The 12,710-nt window shown below is 39.0% G+C and overlaps 1 protein-coding gene across 4 annotated transcripts in view; it reads left to right on the plus strand.

The window, feature by feature from the left end:
- Positions 1 to 3,479: 3,479 nt before the first annotated feature.
- LOC120447022 (SH3 and multiple ankyrin repeat domains protein 1) overlaps positions 3,480 to 12,710 on the plus strand; it is a 64,245-nt gene continuing 55,014 nt past the window's right edge. For all 4 annotated transcript variants that reach the window (XM_039628342.2, XM_039628344.2, XM_039628343.2 and 1 more), the window contains exon 1: positions 3,480 to 4,589. The gene's annotated coding sequence lies outside the window, so the exon portion shown is untranslated. The remainder of the gene's footprint in view (positions 4,590 to 12,710) is intronic.

A 12,710-nucleotide genomic window follows, 5' to 3' on the forward strand; every position in this document is an offset into this window, starting at 1 on the left:
TTTAACATTAAGTTATTACAGTTTGACAAGTGCGAAAAGTTTGCCTACTCAATGGGGAATATTTACAGTATGATTTTAAACAGTAGTCAGTTACTTGCAAATAAACAAAAACTTAAAATGTCTGCCTAAGTCTTGAATAATATATTTGTTACTTATAATAAGTTCATGAATAAAATAGTTATGTACATTTATTTATGTATGACAATACGTTGACTTGTTAAGCTCAATAACTAAGTACATAGAATTGTATCATCTGTATAGCCTTATAATTAATTAATAATTTGAATAATTTAAAATACAAATATTTTTCTATATTTTTGCTGGGTGTGTACCCCAAATTGATTGCCATAATCTTTAATCGGAATTTAAGCAGCTTCAATTAAAATTAAGTTACATATTATTTAATTATAGTTTTCGTTGCCTGGCAATTATAGCTCAAATATTTTAGCATGCAACCTCGCCGGCAATTTGCATAATCTTCCATCATAATCCAGTTGCATAATTGCCCGGGAAAAAATTAATTTGAATATCAAATATCAGTTTGGCAAGCATTGCGAATTGCCAAACGCTTTGAAATGCATTTCCTGTTTGGCCAAATTTTTTTATTTTTGCTGCTCCTTTTTGCGATTTACTTTCGCTCATTTGGCCTGGTAAAAAGTTGATGCAATTTTCACTTTCCTCTGCGCCTAAGTATGCAAATTTGTTTTCAGCTGCCGTTTTCGGCTGTCTGCTAACGTTTTCATTATGCAGCAACGCATGCCACGCCCCTTTTCCAGCCGCCCCTCCAACTGTCGGTCAATCGGGGCGAGAGAAACAGACAGCCGGTTTGGGCCAAATATATAAATCACGAGGTTAGTGAGATGTGAAGCGGCCAAAGCGGCCGAACGTTGGACTTTCACTTGGACAGCCTTGTTTTTACTACCCCCCACTTCCCCCCATTTTTCTGCTTTGCTGAGCCGCAGAAACTGATCCGCGATCCTTCACCAGAAAAAAGGGGGGAGCTCTCTGATTATTTTACCACTGCTGAGGGGCTATCGAAATTATTCACAGATCATAAGCTCTGCGAATATATTTGCGACCGAAATTTGATATGCAAAGTTGTCAGAGTTGCAGTTTTCGCAGATGTAGATGTTAGGTTTCCTATTGCGATCTGTCGAAGAATATATTATATGATATAAATATCAACCAGAAAAACTTTGAAAGGTCATTAAATATTTTTATAAAATTATAATAATAATCATACTATAGTTTGAAAGGTGTGTCCTTGTAAAAATTATGCTATAATTGCGATGTTCACAAAATCAGAGTACTAAGTTAATAAAATACACAAAAATCTTAATAAAATATAGTTTAAAAAATTTGTCTTGGCTTTCCTTTGCTTTGGAGCATCGAAAACATTTGTTTAATCGAATGCGATCCGATGCAGCTGTGTTTTATTTACCTCCACTATTTGCCCCCCGCTGCCCCTTTGATACCTTCGCTGCTGATTGTTATTTATTGTAAATTTGCGGGCTCCCGCTTGCCACCCATTGTGACTACACAGGAAAAAAATAATAATCTTTAATATCTTTAAAGATGTTTATTTCCATTAGAAATATTACCCTCTTACAAACTTTAGGGTCATATCTTTGAGCTAAATCTGTGATTTATAAAACATCATGTACGTTTCTTCCAAAAATCATAAAGTAATAAGTGACTTTTCTTCTTTAGAGTGTAGGTACTAAAGCATTTTTCAGTGCTGCTTATGAAAGCGGTGGGCGGGGCGAAGAGGTGTCGGGGGGCGTGTCGTGCACACTGCATGTTGCACCAGCAACACACGTTGCATCGGAATAGATGCTCGTAAATCCCAACTGACGAAACATCTAATAGCTATGTCGGCATGTGGCTTTCAAACTGTAAAGCAAACTGTAAGCACGCACCTTAAATTGAAAATTGTAAAGTGGGTGGATTTAAACGCGTTGATTCTAACAGCATTTTCTACGTCATTTACTGAATAATTAATATTTTTTTATTTTGGTAAAAATAATAGTGAAAAGAGGAAGCAGCAGTGAAATTGCATTTTTCGGCTGCCTAATTTTCCATGCCAAACTGCTGGCTTCTCATCGTAATAGGGGTACTGGTACTACAACTGACCTCTGGGGTCGTCATCATTTTTGGCTCACGTTTATGATTGAAAATGTTCGTTTTTCGCGAAACGGAGGAGTTTTGCATAAATCAAGTCAATTGAGGATATAGGGGAAGGCCAAATGAGTGATGGGTTTGAGTTTAAAACGGGGTAAAATTACATAAACTGCATATGTGCGATTATTTCTGGAAAGATTTCGCCTTTTACAAGGAAAAGGGGGAAAGGTAGAGTGAAATCTTAAATACCAAATAATTGCATGTAACAGGGAAGATTATTTTTTGCTTCGAAAACAATTCACAAATTCATTTATGGATTTCCAACCTAAATTTCAATGCAATTTTAATTTCTCCTAAATGGGGTTAACCTGCATTTTTTGAGTTGGCAATTAGCAAGTTTTAAATCGTTGTGGACCAATAAAAGTGGGCAAAAAGCACTCGGACTTTCAGGTTTTTTTGCAATAAAAACAAAACTACAACTTAAGGCGCCTTTGCAAATAACCCTTGGATAACAAAAACAGTAAACGAGGAAATTGGGAACAATGGACCGGCAAAGAAAAGCTGTCGCTTCCCCAAGCAACAACAACAACAACATCTGAGGCAATGGATCAGCCGCACGTGGCCCCCCGAAAACCTCCCAACCACCCACTTTGGGTCAGGAAAATGAAAAACGATTCGAGCGCCAAAAGAGCCAAAAGAAATCGGGGAAAAACCTTAAGAAATGCTGGAAAAGTACCCAAGTGACCCAGAACTTGTGCAAGAAAATAGTCAAGGTGCTCGAGGGGAAATTGAAGGGGGAGGGGCGTTGCGGAGGCGTTTGATTTTCCTACGCTTTTGATGTTTTCCAACTAATGACGAAAATAGTCAGCAAAAAACGCGATTGTTGTCCGAATATGTTAGGCTTCTGTTAGGAAGGCTGTTAAGGTTGGCTTTTCGTATTAGATGTTAATATGTCGTGTTGGAGTCTGCGCTATGTTCTGATTAGATTGTTTTGCTAAGGAATATTTTTGTTAAATCTTAACGATTTAATTTTGTGGTTTTATATAAGTTCTAAAGCGAAGCAGCGGTTGTTTCTAGTGGCTTAGGTTAAATAGGAGACTAACTTTAAATTACAAACTATTAGGAGCAATTGCTTTTTTAAAATTCTAAGGACATTTATGTAGCTAGGGCTCAATCCATCATGAAGAACTCTAATCAGAACTAAGCGCTGCTTCAAACCAAAACTGGTACAACCGGTTAACAGAGACCGCTCTTTCTTCGAATTCGAACTCGCTCTCTCCAACTAGAGCTGTTAACGCAACGATATCGGTCAGTAATCGAACATTTGCCATCTCTAAGGCGCTCTCCTGCGATTTTTGTTATTGCTTTTTCAACCGCGATTCGTGCAGCATGTGTTTTCGCGTGATCCGTTAAAGAAATAATGCTTAAAGCACATCGGTAACCGTTAAAGTCGCCGGGAAAAAACCAATCTTGATAGTAACGAATTTTCGAATATTTTTTCACAAAGCGATTTTGTGCGCGATTTGTTCGCCCAGACTCAAAAGGTGTGCGAGCGAGAAGGAGCGAGATAGCCGATGGTCTGTGCATGCAAATAACGGTGCACTGAATTCGCCCAAATAAAAATTGAAAATAATCGCCGTGATTATTAGAATTTAAAACTGCCAACTGCAGCAAACGAATCAACCGATACCGATACGAGAAACCGATCGATGTGAAGTGCAAAAACAAGTAGAAAAATACAAATAATAAAAACAAAAACCGGTTCGCCTCTGCAGCAGCAAAAATCAAAGCCAAAAAGGAAAAGAAAAGAAACAAAAATCAAAGACAGCGAAAGAATTTTTGTTGTTTGGCCGGTGCGTGTGTGTTTGTGTTGTGTGTGTGTGGGAGTGCGCCAGTGTGTGTGAGCATCTCGGCAAAGGAGAAAAACGCAGAAGTCGGTAGGAAAAAGGCGTACGCAAGGAAAACGAAAAAGAGAGGAAAACGAAAAAAAAACGCAGTAGGAATTTCTTGTTTCCCCAAAACCTAAAAAATCCACGTAAACCCGTTTCCCTGCAAACACACAAAATATAAAAGGTGAAAAAGTAAAAAAAAGAGTAATATCTGAGAAATAAACGGAGGCCGCAAAAAGTGGCACAAGTGAAAATTCCTGCGCCGTTCGTTTTATTATTATTTTTCTGTTGCCGTCTTTTTGACAATCGCCAAAAGTGAAAATCAATTTGCGAGAGCGCGCGCGCAAGGAGCAAAAAGGAAGAGGACGAGAGAGTGTGAGAAGGAGAGAGAGAGCAATCCCGATATAGAACTCGTCCTTTTTCGGCCCCAAAATTACCCAGCCCAAAAAAAGAGCACGAAAACTGAACGAAAAACTCCCGGAGAAAACAACAACACACACCGATAAACTGCAAGAGTAAACAAATTGCGCCGAAACTGAACGAACGAAATTCGGAAAAACTGCAGGCAGCGGAAAAAAGGTCAGTACACGGCGTTTGATTGGCCGGAAAATTAAATAAATTCATGTAAAAACCCCCCAAGTGCGATACAAAGTGGCGAAGTGCTGAAGCAAACGCCTTTTAATAGTCCCCCATTTGACCTTCACCCATGGACACCCTCGCAAATTGGCAGCACCAAAGTCGGGCTAGCAGTTAACCCTTACCCTTGATCACCGTTAATTGAGACCCCCACCCCACACCTCTCACATGGTCATGGTCAGCAGGTTGTGAAAACGGCCATTTAGTGAGGTTGCGTTACCCTGGCAAGAGGGCAAGATCCATTGAAACCCATTATATAAGCCACGCAGTTCTTGAATGAAAATCTAATTTCAAAAGGATTTCACCAATTAGAGACTCTGGAAGAAAAGACTTGTGACTTATGTCATCACGATTTGTAACTCCTATATAGTCACTTATTGCATTACTCACTGCAATGGTTGATTTAAGCCCATGACAATTATTATGAAGCAGCCATTTTCTTTAACTTGAATGACTTTTACTTCTGTTCTATGATAGTTACTGTCTTTTTGAGGTGGGAAATGTCGACTACGAGGCACACTCATTTGAAAAAAATTCGGAATGGCAGCACGTTTACCAATTGGATGACTATTCTTTAATCGCACCTTTTTATGGATGTTGACCTTCACTCGAGTGGTTCTGCTTATAAAGAGGCATTCATAAATTTCGTTTTCTGTGCGAGTGATTTGGAAATTGCACGCTTGCCTTTTTTGTGGGCAGCCCAAACCCCCCTTTTGGCCCACCAATTGCAGTTATCTGGCTTGTTTTTGTTCAACTATACTCATTTACTCATAACGTGACTGGTTCTTGTTGTGGCTTATTGCTTTTAGTTGTTATTTTAGTTATTTTAGTTGTTGTTGTTACACAAGCGTAACAATAAAATTTCAGACTGGCCCGCCACGAAAATAGCTCAAATTTTATATGTGCTGTTATGATCATGTTTTATCTGATAGTTGCTCGCTTGTGGCACGTAACCCAGTGTGTTTTAAACTTTTTCGTTGATTTAGAGGCGGCATGAAAGGGGCTCAGATGTACATATATGTATATATGTACATATGTACATATAAAGGTACATACATATCACGTAGATCAGCGAGCGGAGAACAATCTGAGATCCAAGAGTTGGGTCAGCGGCTGCTTTTGCCTCGGTTACTTAATGTGGATGCGGCTTAATTGTTTCAAAAATCAGATATCTCATGCTGCGCCTACAGTTGTGCTGAGATAAAATCATTCCCAGGAAAATATATAAAAATATAACGGTTTTCAGTAGAGCTTATAACCTCATATACTATTTAAAAGAATATCGACCGCATCAATCAATTATTTATTTAGCATTCCATTTAATTTGTTCTTGGAAAACGTTGTATACATTTACATTCAAAGATGTATACCAGTAGTTAATGCCAAAATAATATAAATATTAATGATTAAAAGATTTCTCATGCTTCTTTATAGTAGAGCAGATTTCTCTCAGTCAGAATAGTTTAAAAATGTAAATATTCGGAATGTTTTAGTGTCGCACGTTGAATATAAGACGTGATCTCATGCTTCCCTACTTCAAACCGAATACTTGCAGCTCCCACTGTTAACTGTTTGCGTGATCTCGCTTAATTTCCTTACTTTTTGTCATATTTATTAAAACCGTTGACCATTTGCAGTGATAAATCAAAAGAAATCGGAACTCGTCTTAGCCTGCAAGCAGTGCCATTTTTGCTCAACATTTTGACCAACATTTCGCCCAATTTGCATATATTTCGAGCATTCGATTCATTTGAAACGCTCCAAGTCAAGAAATTCGACTTTTATGGGCAACCACCGAGAGGCCCAAGCAATTTCTGATTTATTTAATGAGCAAAAATGCTTCGTTCGATTTCTTCGGCTCCCTCGCTTCAAAGTAATCTCTCTTTAGACCCGTAGGCGTAGATCTCAGATTGGTTGGCTGCCGTTGAAGTTTAACAAATTTAAAGCAATTTTCGTAGCTATTTTTGGGGTCAATTAAGTTTCGAGGGGAAGCTAGAGATACGAGGAGGCAGATAGTAAAAGGGGTGATCGGTGTGGGCGTAGAGGTATTTTTTATAGATTTACTTTGCCAAAGGAAAATTTATGAGCTGAATTAGAGGCTATGACTGCCGCAATTTTTCCTGCCTTCGCCGTTCTAATGAACTTCAAAGAACATAAAATTTAGAATTTTTTGCACCTTTAAGTGTTTCAAAACGTTGTTTATTTCTGTAAATATAATCTTTCAAGCTGTATTCCTACTATACTTGGTTTTCTGGTCCTTAAGTTTTTTATACTTTTAAATATCTTCGCGTAAAGAGGCTAAAAGGCGCACAATGGAGTAAGAAAAATGAAAAAGAACAACAAACCCAGAGAAAATCGATTAAGAACAGATGATTTGGCATCACCCCAGCTCGATTTCCCGCCTTTTCAGCCCACCTCCTCCTGCTTTATGTATCCCTGTGGCCTGTTTTGGCTCCACGTCGCAGGACCTCGGCATATCCAGCCCCTTTTTCGGGTTCCGGGTTCTGAGTTTCAGGCCCAATGCTTCACAGGCCGTTATGATGCCTGGGCAAGGGGAGGGCGGGGGAATTGGGAGGATTTCCACAACCGAATTGGCTACAGTGGGCGCTGATACCGCGCACAGCAGTCAGCTGGTTTATTTTTACAACTCGCTAAGCTTCAAAGTAAATAATATTCTGCTGCTTAGGGGATAAAAGTGCGTTGTAATGGGATCAATAACCAATTAGGGTATTCAGTTGGCCATCCAATTGGCGCATGTAGGCTTTAAAATTGATTTTTCTTTGTCCAGGAGGAAATCAAAATTGAATCACCCACAAAGAAGTATATGTACATAATATCCTATATTTCTTAAATGAAATAAAATGTATTAAAACAGTGATATCTCTTGTAAATATAAATATAATACCATTTTGCTGGTTAAAGCGAAACTTTCCTTAATACAATTCTTCCACTAACGCTGGTGTTCACTGTACTGTCCCTCACTTGCCCTTCGCACAACTTCTGCTTTTCCTCTGTGCTGGTCGTACTTTATTTCTGCTCTTGTTTTCGCTCCTGTTTCTTTGGCTGCTGCTTTTGGTCGCTTTTGTTTTGTTATTCATTTGGCTTGTGCCAAATTCTCGTTGAACTTTTGAGGCTCCCAGAACAGCTGTGCGAAATGCCCGGGCCTCGAAGAATTTCTCTCTCTTTTTCCGGATTTTCTCCGGCTGGTGTCCTGTCATTAACACTAACAGCGACGTCGGCAACGGATGATGCGGATTTAATGAGCAAATGATTAGCATTTTTATGTGCCCAACTCCACCGAAAAATCCGGAGTAGTAACTCACAGTGCGCAGTGATAATGGCGCTGCCTTCTGCTAAGCTGGGAAAACTTAATAGTTGCCATTTCCCCTATTTTCACTGCCGCCCCCTTTCGGCTGTCACTGCACTGATAAGGGAAGGTGATAAAGGGAATCAAGTGCGGGGGCAAAGTGGGACACGTGCAACGGATTGTGGCACAGAAAATGAAGTTCCCGGGCGCAAGCCCTTAAGCGGGTCCAAATTAATGATACCAACGCAGATTTATGGCCAACCAGATAAAGGGAATTGGAAAAAGTGTAAAAGAAGTCGTAAGAAACCTGCAAAAACAATTTAAAATAAAGTCTACAAACGCATTAACTTATGAGGAAGTAGCTTGAAACTTGTACGTATTTTTCCAATATATTAATTTAATTAATTTCATTTACTTTGAAGTATAACTCAAGACGTTTAAATCTAGTAACTGACTTTTAAGGCACACAATTAGTACATTTCCAAAGCTTTTCCCCAGATAAATGCTACAAATCCTTGCTCCACATTCAGGCTATGCAATGAAGGAAAATGTTTGGGAAAAGCCAATCGCATTACCCTGCATTTAACCCCTCCCCCCGGAAAATCAGTCGAAAGTAAAGTTTGAACTTCTGACGGCCGAACAATGGGATCCAATGGACTCAGCCAAGCCCAAGACTCTGATTTCGCCTGCATCCTGTCCACACTCGCAAATGAAATTAACTTTGGTGCCCCGCCCCTTGGTCGCCCGGTGATTTCACTGCATAATGCAATTAAAAATGGAAAGAGCAGATATCGAACGCAAAAAATACGAATTTCCTTTTGCTCCACCACAAGGGAAAAACGAGTGAGCAGAAGCAAAAGAAAATCAATAAAGGCATGGGGCGTGTAAAAAAAGAATCTGCCACCACAAGGCGGCACAACAGCAGATGGGAATGGGATGGGCTGTGGGAAAGTCGGCGAGGAAAATCAATCTGGCACAAGGATAAAACTACACGTACGGGCACTAAATGTGCCCCACATATTATAGATGCGATGCAAGGGACACATGTCCTAAAAACGCAATATGCAAAACTTTTTTGGTTCGCATAATGGGCGTGAATCAGGTGTGATACCTGAAGTGGAAAGTATGCTCCTCTTGAATAATTCAGCTGCATGTATTGTGATTACTATATTTTGCATTTGAATGAAATATGCTGTAGAGACAAATAGACAAACACATTTTCATTGATATCTGACTAATTCTAAAGCTTAATCATGTTGAAACAATAAAAAATAAACAACTACGACAGTCATTCATTATGATAAATTCAAAAACAGAATTGACGAAATAAAAAAGATTTAAATTTCACAACATTTACTTTGTTTTTTTTTATATATAGAGATATATTTTCAGCAACTCATAATGAAGAACATAAATAATTCAGTTGCAGATAAAGCCATGTGAAAACCCTGCCGGATTTATTATCTGCAAGAGTGCTTCAAAAGTAATACGCGACAATGATTCACTACCCATTCACTTCAAGTAAATTGTGCTGAGCCAAGTTAGGGATTCGATTCTTTATGTGTGTAGATAAGCGGCTCCAAGGAAATTCCTATCAATATTCCCCAGCCATATATTATATTTGCGAATAACTTTTTATTTCATTTGCAAATTGTATAATTGTTTGTTCTGCGGGGGAGTTTCGCTTGATAATTCAGCGCAAGTTTCGCAATAATCTGCCACGCGCGTTTCCTCTGCGGCTTTGAGTCAAGGCCAACTGGTGCAAGTCGATATTATCGGTTCATTGCCAAGAAAAAGGGGGGGAAAATGGGGTCCATTAGTGGGTGTGGAAATGGGATACATGTGCAAACAAGATTGTTTAACGAAGTCTTCTCTTCCAGAGATTTTATGCTAATCTCGGCCAAGCTGGTGAAATTTATGCTGAAATAATTCATTTTTTACTTTGAAGTTGTTTTCAGTCGGTATGAGTTTGTTGAAGTGGTAAAATTAAATTTGTATAACAAGAATATATGTTGATATTAGTATGGTATGGACCAAGAAAGCGACTTAGTTTAATTTAGGACATACTCAAGGGACCTTAAATTCCTCATAGCCAAGATAAAAAACCCAATGAGCTAAAAATGTATTTTAGTGCCCCCACACTTGAACACCCTTCGAGTGATTTGTGGAAATTATTAAGGTAATCATAGTCAAATCAAACCGTCATTACCATGGCTAAAACCGAAACAAAAGCCAAAGCTTATGGATGCCCATTCAAGGAGGAAAGCGAAATCGCCTGCAATTGTGGTAAATCAACATTTTCGCTGGCAGACGATGGCATTTTCTTTGTGTCTAAGCTGAGCCTTGGCACGACATTCATGGGCTTATTGTGGGTTGAAGTTAGGGGGGAGGTGTTGGCGTTGCAATAAATAAGTTTTGGCCAACAAAAATGGGAAGAGTAGAAGCCAAGAACGTGCCAAAGTTGAACAAATAAAGAGCTGGATCGACGGGGGGATTATGGGGGGCATTATGAGCACGGGGATTAACAAAGAAGAAAGTTGAATTATGAAGAAAGTTGCGCTAGAACTTTCTCATCTGTGAATTCAATTAAAGTTTGGCTCCCAGCTAAATCCAGTTAATTTGTAATAATTTCTGCAATCAAATTAAAATGGAATTTTCAGCGATTCAAACGGGCCAGAACACACAACGACTTAATCTGTCAAGTGGTTCAAGATGAATTATGAATTGAAATTACAATAAAGTTACCCTCGAATAAATCCAGCTGAATCCAGCTGGTTGGTGCAAAAAGCAAGCGAAATAAAAACCATAAACAAGAAATTTCTTCAATCGGAACTGCCTTTCTACTTCGCACAAAAAACAAAAAGCAACGCAGCGGGAAAAAACTTTATTATTTCCGCTTCTTAAATGCAACTAAATTACGCTAATTGCTGTTGGCTAAGAGCACTGGAATAAGGCATAAAACAAAGCGAAATGGCCAAGAAATGTGCAAGGAAAAAGCAACAGAAAAGTGCGAAATTAGTAGAAAAGTAATACTTAAACTGTGGGTTATGTAAGTGTGGCCGTGATTTTTCCGGCGCAAAAACTTTTCTTTAGAAAGCGCCGCCGCTGAAACAAAATAAAATTAAATGCTAAAAAGTGTACTCTCCCCAAACTGAACAGCATTTTAATGGCCAAAACAAAAATACAAATAAAAAAAAAATGCTCAAAAACATTGAATGAAATGGAAATCAAATAGAAATCAATGGCCAAAATGAAAGTGAGGAATTTGTTTTTGGGTGTGTCTTGACTGCTCTTCAATATCTCATTTCCTAAGCATTTTTATTTTCTGTGTCAAAGTTGGTTCCCTTGTGAGGAAAACGACGCTACATCAAAACATAGGTAATCAATAATTAATTTTTAATGTGGCGACCTAAAAAGTTGCAAAACGAGTGATGGCGGAGAAAAATTGGCTTAAATGCTTTATAAGCTGGGCGGCATTTGTCAAAAATATTTGGCACACCAAGCGCTTAAGAAAACGAGTACAACAAAATAAGCTCATCAACACTAGACTACAAAGCTAAGGCTATTTGCAAAATGACCAAAAATTTAGCTCATTTTATTCTACATTTTGAGCTGTCTGAAGTAACGATCTCAAAAACTATCTAACCTTTAATATAAAAGGGAAGGCATATTTTTGTTGGCAAATTTTTCCAGCTCAGTGTAGCTCAGTGTTACTTATGCACGGCTCAAGACAATTTCTGCACGAGGCTTTGGCGACAAACAGTCGCAATCCATCCATCCAGCAATCAATCAATCAATCAATCAATGGAATGGATCGATCAAGAGCCTCCACCGTTTGATAGATGCAAAGATAGTGGCGAAGTTGCCTGCAAAAGAGTAGCGTCTCAAAGAAATTTAATAAAAGCTGCGACAGGGCTTCCGTGTTCTTTGAAGAGTGAAAAACTGAGGAGGCAGTCTCTGCTGCTAGAGATTTTTCCCTGGGCTTCGCGCGGTGATTGAAAACCCGTTTGCTTTTTGCCAATGGCCAGAGAGTAGTCATAAAATAAGAAATACGCTAATAGAATTTTAACGGAGCGAGTTGGGAGAATCCGGCTGTCTGGCGGAAACCGTCGAGGCCCAGAAGAACGCCCAGAAGGGCGTGGCAGTTGCAGCAACAGTTAGGTAACTGTAATCAATCAGAGCAGCCTAGGCTAATTGCTGGGGGGCCTTCCACGGGGGGGAAGGGCGCCCAAGAACTGCGCGACTTAATTAAACGCAAAAAAGGCCGCAGGCAAAGGCATTCACAATTTTCACAAAATTTGAGCAACAGCAAATTGCGTAATTTGCCTCAGCTGCATGGCTAATAAACTGTAATGAGTGGGCGTTGCAGACCAGTGAAGGCAGGGGGCGTGGCTGCGTACATATTTGCGGATTAACTCCAGTTTTATTAGATATACACCGCGAAATAAGCAGCGGAAATATTTGAATTATTTACTACTTAATGAGATTCCAGTTTTGGACTTTGATCATAGGATTACAGTATTTAAATTAAATTTTATTAATTTTTCTGCCCATTTTTTCTTGATTATTTACCATACAGCAAATACTCGATTTGATTACTTAATTCAAGGGAAAAACAGTATGGCTTTTTCCCTTTGCACTTGCCGATGTTTTGGCAGCTCATTTAACAATTTGCCCATTCTGGACTTGACAATTTCGAACTGTAATCGATTTCCATAAAATATGAAAACGAATCCTGCGCTCGTCGACTCAGATAC

This window comes from Drosophila santomea, chromosome 2R (genome assembly GCF_016746245.2).
Source record: "Drosophila santomea strain STO CAGO 1482 chromosome 2R, Prin_Dsan_1.1, whole genome shotgun sequence".
Taxonomy (NCBI): Eukaryota; Metazoa; Arthropoda; class Insecta; order Diptera; family Drosophilidae; genus Drosophila; species Drosophila santomea.